We start from the raw sequence: 7,826 nt of genomic DNA on the forward strand, positions 1-7,826 counted from the left end.
AGTCTTGGCGATGCCACCATCTTTTCATCCCTAGATTTGAAGTCGGGGTATTGGCATGTGCCTCTCCGCCCAGCAGACCGCCCAAATACAATCTTTACTGCCCCCGACAGCCGCAGGTTCCAGTTCTGCGTCATGCCGTTCGGGCTGTTGGATGCCCCCGCGACGTTCCAGGCCATGATGGTCCGTGTCCTGGACGGGTTCGTTGCAAGTTGGTCACGGCCTACCTGGACGACATGATCATCTGGTCGCGAACGTGGGAGGACCATGCACATCACTTGGCCATGGTTCTCGAGCGGCTGGCGAGGCATGGGCTGACCTGCACGCCGCGCAAGTGCCATCTGGGGGCGGGGGAGCTTCAGTTTTTGGGACACCTGGTCAACGCAGAGGGGTGCAGGCCTCTCCCAGAGCACCTTGACCTGATCACCGCGAAACAAGCCCCCCAATCAAGGAAGCAGCTGCAGCGGCTGCTAGGCCTGCTTAACTGTTTAAGGACTTTCGTTCCGGATTTTGTCTCAGTCACAGCCCCTGTGACAGACTTGTTATCGCCCAAAACTAAGTTTCGCTGGACGGCGGAGGCCGACCATGCCCTGAACACGGTCAAGCGCCTGTTCAGGGAGAGTCATACCCTGGCACGTTTGCGACCGGACGAGCCTCTGTACTTGCAGACAGATGCAAGTCAGGTCGGCATGGGGGCCATCCTGTATCAGCTGGGACCCGATGGCGAGCGACGGGTCATTGAGTACGCGAGCGCGAAGTTTGGCCCAGCAGCACGCAGGTATGACGTGAATGAACAAGAGTGCTTGGCCGTGGTGTGGGCGGTAGGCCGCTACCGGCACCATCTAGAGGGGAGATCCTTCACATTACGCACAGACAGTCAGTGCTTAAAGTGGCTAGACACAATGCAGGGAAGGAAGTCTAAGTTCACCAGGTGGGCCATGGCATTGCAAAACTATGACTTTAATGTAGAGCATGTGCCGGGGAAAGCCAACCAGTTAGCTGATGAGCTGTCCCGGCATCCCGACCCACACACGGAGTACGAGGACGAAGGGAGCTGGGAGGACCTGGTGCCCCCACAGGGCCGCCGGCGGGCGGACGAGGTGGTTCCCGAGCCAGCTACCCTAGTGACAGTGACACAGCCAGAGCCCTTGCCCGACCCGAGCCCCGCGAACACGCTGGACGCCCTCTTTCAGGCAGTGCATTAGGCTTAGCTGGGTGACGCAGATACGCAGGCAGCAGAGGCGGAGTGCAGCGAGCGCGTCATGCCGTTCCAGCGCTGTCTGGAAGGGGTGTTACAGACCCGGGTACCAAGCAACATGGAAAGGTGGTGTACCCAGGTACCAGCATGGGCGCAGGCTGAGGTTGTACGTTTTTTCCATGACCACACACTCGCAGGACATCCTGGGGCCGAGCAGACCCTGGAGGCCTTGAGGCAATCATTCTATTGGCCCGGGGTGACAAGCGACGTCAGGAAATACGTCAGGCAGTGCCACACCTGTCAACAGCGGAAGGTGAGGAGGACGGAGGGGGAGGAGCCCCAGCGCCCCCGCCGGCCCCAAAAAGCTTTCCAGACCATTGCACTTGATATAATGGGCCCTTACCCCAGGACCGCCAGAGGGAAACATTTTTTAGTAGTGGTGACAGACTTGTTTACCAGGTGGGTGGAGGCTTACCCCACCTCAAATGTGAGGTCCGGCACCTTAGTGTCCTTGCTGGAAGGGGAAGTGTTTCCTCGGTTTGGGTATCCAGAGGTACTGCTCAGTGACAACGGATGTCAGTTTCGAGGTCACAGATGGAAGGAGGCGTGTGGGAGGTGGGGTGTGCAGCACCACACCACCCCCACATATCACCCCAGGGCGAACCCGACCGAGAGGCGAAATCAGGAACTCAAAGCACAGCTTCGCCTCCGGTTGGGTGACAACCACAGCAAATGGGACATTCACATCCCCAACCTACTCTACTGTCTACGACGTTGTACCAGTGCTGTCACGGGGTACTCTTCCGCGGAGCTGGTGCAGGGGCAGAACCTGGCCCTCCCGGGGGAGTGCCGGGTGGCCTCAGCAGCAACAGAAGGGGAGTGGGGAGAGGAGCTTCGGGAAAAGCTGAAAGTTATCAGGGAGCAGGCCAGGGCAAACCAGGAGAGGTATCTGCAGCACCACACGCCGCAGTCTAGCAGGCCCCCAAACATGCTGTGTCCAGGGGACCTGGTATACGTTCACCAACACCCACTGTCCTCCAAGGCCAAGAAATTTCATGCCGGACTGGCCCCCAAATGGCAGGGACCTCGACGGGTCATCCGCCAGGCGGGGCCCAAGTCCTACCTGGTTCAAACACAAAGTGGGCGACCGGCGAAAATACACAGAGACGACCTGCGTATGGTCGCCGGGGAGGCACCACTGCCCCAAACACCAAACGCAGGGACAGAACAGACCAACTCTCCTACCACTCCACGCAGGCACCAGCAGACTGTGGGAAACAGGCGTGGTGCAATCACAACGCACTCCATCACGCCGACTTATGCGCAGTCCGAACGTACCAACGTGACACAGGGAGACATGCCCCCAGACCAGGACAGGAGACATGGACAAAACGCTTTCGTGGGGGGGCAAGCTCTTACGGCCACAAAGGGGGGAGAGTCACTCCAGGCCCTGGCACCACAGGCCGCGAGCAGGACAGACGCGACAAGGGGACAGACGATGAAGGCGGCATGCGCGGAGTCTGACACGAGGAAGCAGGACGAAACTGACAAGGGCACGACGTGCGAGAGCACAGACGCTGCGGGAACGGATTCAAAGTTCCCCGGGACCACCACCACTCCAGTCTCTGAGGGGGACGACACAGAGAGGGAGACATGGGCCCCACTCTGGCCCTTGGACATGAGCCTAGCAGAATCAACATTCACTATGACAGTTACAGAACCGGACTCTCAGAGAGAAAATATGACAGAGGGGACATGGGCCCCAGGCTGGCCACTGGACATTAGTCTGACGAGTTCAACATTCACTATAACGGTGACGGAGCCTGACTCTGAGGGGGAGGAGACGGAGAAGAGACGCTACCCACGGCAAGGGCAATGGAAGGCAGGGCGGAGGGGGTGGTCAAACAAGGGGGAACACTGGGAGGGGGTATATGAGTTAGAGGCGGATGAACCAGCAACCCCCATACAGCGTGAGGTTCCTACCTTTTTGAGCCAGGGGACTGGCGAAATTTTCACATCCACCCCTAAGGCTACCCCTCCCCCACCAGCTGGAGCAGAGCTGATGACAGACTCTCGCCCCACACGGGCACAGAGGGTCCCCGCGTACTTGGGGGATTACGAGTGTTACCAAATGGCTGTGGCACAGCAAAGAGACACGGCACCCCGGTTTAGTATACAGCACTGGCTACCTTACTGCGTGTGGGACCAACACACTACACCTCTCCCTAATCAGGATGCGCATGTATTTCCCTTACCCCCCAGTGCAGTGACGTGTGAGTAAATGAGAGACGTTGGCGAGCATAATGGTCTCGTGGGAGGGGGAAGGCATTTGACGTCGACCCAGGTGTCGACCCAGCTCTCACAGCCCGTTATGCCACGCCAACGCCTTCTCCTGCCCTGTGTTGCGTGTGCGATGACAGTGTTGTGCGGCTATGGCAGGGGGGGGGGGTGAAGAGAGGTTCACGCGCCAGTGAAAATTAATGTAAATACTTAATAACCGGACGGGACGAATAGTTGTATATATTTTTTAACATTACATATTGTAACTTGTGTATTTTATTATTTGAAGGATCGTGCTTTCTTTATTGTAAATAGTTAATTATATTTTATGAAATGTTATGTAGAATAAGTTCTCACGTGTTCACTGGGCGCCAAAGCCGTGGCTTCCGCCTGTGACCAATCAGCATGTTCCGCGGGCTCGCGAGGAGGGGTGGGATGCGGGCGCTGGGTCGCGCGAGGCGGGGAGGGAGACAGTCGGCAGCTGGGCGCTGGAGACAGCGGACGTGTCTGCGGCATCGATACAAGACGGTGAGAACGGGCGCAGTGTCTCGCTGGAGTTCAGGCCTTGCCGAGAGGAAGTAATTCCTACCTTTCAGTCGTGTTGTCATTTAGGCGAGTGTGTCACCGAGTCATTTAGTCGCGGCGTGCAGTCAGTCACTTCTCTCGCGTGCGTATTTTCTCTGGTGGTTTACGAGTCGCGGAGTTATATTTGCGGACTGGATTTTCGCCATTGTTTGCACAGTAATTTACGGGCTCTCCCGGGCACCGTGTTGTCTGATCAGTCGTTCAGCTTAGGGGGCGAGTCATATAGAGTTCAAGTCTTAGCGACGCGGGTATTGCTCGTCACGAACGTATTTTTCCCATACAGTAACAGTGCGCGGAACCGGGCTCCCTGCACCACACTTGGTCTGCGGGGAATTTTTCAGTATATGGCACGGGCCGCCTCCCGAATCACAGAACTTGTATTAAAGCCAGTCGCCCCGGCGCTGACAAAACCCCGTAAGAGAACTTGTCCGAATTTAGCTGCAGTCCGCGCTCCACTACAGTGGACGCGAACACCGCCTCGAGACATAGATATATGGTATTGACCGCCTCCAATCGTCCTCACCCCCCTTTTGTGTAACCCTGCTCAGAACCACCTAGTGCCATGCTAATACGTAACATTTTAATAATTTTGTGCGACGCCTTGAACCTGGAACATTCTTGAGTAAACTTGTGCAACGCACCACCACGTAACAGTTTTGTAAACTTGTGCCACGCCTTCATTACGTAACTTTTTAGAATAACTTTGTGTAATTGTGTAACTTATGTATTGTGTGACGTCACCCTCTGTACGACGTGGTGTGTAATCTACGGTATTACACCAAGCCCACAGTCGCATGAATAAACGACGCACGTCATTTGCCGCATTAATTCAGCGCCTAATCAATTAACCATACAACTCCCAACCACCACCAAGTAGGGAAGCCCTCATATCCCACGTAACACCGCCGATGGTCCTAGTGTGCCACCCAGGGGCAACCGACCCCATGACCCACGTATCGGCTAGAAAAAGAGCTAGTCTGGCGCCCACCCGGAAACTTTACATAGAAAACAGCCATTCCCGCTAGGAGTTGCACCGGGACACGAGCCCGAGACCCAGGACGACGGCATTAGGTACCCGCTATGTGGGGCGAAGACAGGAAAAATCAAGATTTCTTCACACAAAATTACAAAGAACTCTCACGAAAACACGAAAATTTTTATCCATTATCAACTCAGATTTTTTCCCCCGGCCACACCAAGCCACAACACGGACACGGGATGGCCATTTTGCGAAGGCAAAGGGAATTAGGGCCAGACAGGCCGGCGCGACGAAGCAAGCGGACAAAGGGGCTCCAACCCCGCCCCCCTGCTCGACACTCCAGCACCACACGCGACGCAGAAGCCTACGTCACAGCCCAACCCCTCCTCCACAGCGGCCATCCTCGGCCTCCGCTTTGTGCGAGTGCCTGGGCGCCCTCGTCCATTGCCTCGCATGCCCATCCGCACCCCCTTCTCCGCCACGGATAGTTTCGACCTCCGCTTTGTGCGGCTGTCCGGGCGCTCTCGGCCGTCGCTGTGCACAACGAACTGCGCATCACCTCTGCTGCGAACATTATTGATCTCCACTTTGTGCGGCTGTCTGGGCACCTGCCCAACCGGCGAGCGCGACCCCGCTTGCAGACTTGCCCCGCGCACACAGAGCCACGAGTGAGAAACACGAATCAACACCGCTGAACACGCACCATAACTGGTGCACCATGCAAACCCGGAACACCGACGTTGTGTGCGCCCAGTGCTTATTGCCTAGGGGAATGGATCTGCTGACGGGGTCGAGACCATCGTACATGACTTGTTAATGCACCTCCCACAGTAACGACCCATACGACTACTCATGAGTACAGCTGTGGGACAGACCATTCCCGGGAAAGAACCATGCACAACCCGTAAAGACGGAAACGGAATCTAGCACCACCGTGGCGAGCATTCGCTCGACCACATGCACGACATGCACAAACACCACACAAGGGGAACGCCACGCGCAACAGCAGCGCCACTTGCTGACCCGAATCTCATGATGTACAACCGCCCCCAGGGTTACCAGGGCAAGCTTACACTACCCGAATTCGGTGGCCTCACACATGAGGACTCACGGAGTTTCGTGGAGAACTGCAAAGTGCGATTAACCCGGGCAGGTATACCCGTAGACGAGTGGTCGGGACAGGCCAGCGGGCAGCTGCGAGGCGCAGCCCACCAATGGTGGGACCTGTGGGGACGTTTCGGGATGCCGTGGGGAGAATTCGCCGGCGCACTAACTCGCCGCTTCGACACCGACCAGGCACTTCACAATTCTATGGCGAGCGGCAGAAGGACTGCGAAACGGCCGAAAAGTTCGTGGCACAAAAACTACGTCTCTTCGCGCACGTCAACCCACACGCTCGACCCACGACAGTGCTACCCACCGTGACGGCTTTACTCCATACTGGCCTCCAGCCATTCATGCGTTGTCACCCGGAGTCGGAAGAAGAATACGTGCAGCAGGCAGCCGCAATCGAGCAGAACCTGCGCGATCTCTGGCAACGGGGCACACCAGGCACGAGTCGGGGATGCCTCAGTCAGACACCACAAAAGGGGGCAGCTGATACCCAGCCTCCGACCCGACGACGAGCTGTCGAGAACACACCCCAAACCGACGGAACACCCACCAGGGCGGCACCACAGGACGTCCCGGGGCTACCACTGTGCCAGCGAGGTTGCCCCAATGGTACATGCCACTAGCACAAAGACTGCCCATTGCCACCTTCTCGCACGAATAAACCGCCGGGAAACGCCAGCCCGGGGGCGGACCATTAGAACCACCATCTCCGGTTACCACGGGAGTAGAAAAACCACCCCAACTGTACCAGCTGACCCGTCCCCGGGACAGCCTCCTGCGCATCCCTGTGGAGGTCGACTGGCGAGCCGCGGCTGCTCTAGTCGACACAGGGGCGAGTCACGTATTCGTAGCCCCCCACCTGGTACCGCCCGGGAAACTTCAACCGCAACAAGCGTAATTACAACTAGCCACAAATACCCGGCCAAGAATGACCGTAGGACGAGCAACACTACAGGTCAGCATAAGGGGCTATCTCACTACCGTGACCGCCCTCGTAGTCAAGGACCTCCGCGAGGAGATAGTCTTGGGACAGCCCTGGCTGACTGAGCAGGATGCCGTTATCGAGACCAACGCCACCCGGGTACACATCGGCACCCAAGAGCGGCTAGTAGTATATGCAGTCGGGTCACTACCCGCAAGGGCTAAGGAAGCCGTAACACTCCACCAGATACGTCACGACGTCCCACTCGAGTACCACGCCGCTATAGACCGGGTTCTAGCAGAGCGACAAGAGATATTCACGGTGTCCGACCCACTCAGACGAACTACGGTCACCGAGAACCACATACCGACCACCCACAACAACCCGGTGTACGAGCCCCCCAGATGGTACGGTTTCCGGAAGCAACGCGCCATCAGGGAACAGGTCGCAGAGATGCTCTGGGACGGTGTTATCGAACCGTCGAACAGTCGCTACACCGCCTGCATTGTACTCGCGCCGAAAAAGGACGGGTCACTATGGTTCTGCGTGGACTTCCGGCCATTGAACACAATCACAGTTAGAGCCCCGCCACCCCAGATCAGCGTAGAGAACGCGGTAGCAGGACTAGGGCGAGCAACGGTGTTTAGTACTCCTGACCTTAAATCAGGGTACTGGCAGGTCCCCATACAGACCGAGGACCGCGAGAAGACAGCGTTCACCATCCCCGACGGCCGCAAATTCCAATTTCGAGC

Source organism: Bacillus rossius, chromosome 11, assembly GCF_032445375.1.
Source record: "Bacillus rossius redtenbacheri isolate Brsri chromosome 11, Brsri_v3, whole genome shotgun sequence".
Classification (NCBI taxonomy): domain Eukaryota; kingdom Metazoa; phylum Arthropoda; class Insecta; order Phasmatodea; family Bacillidae; genus Bacillus; species Bacillus rossius.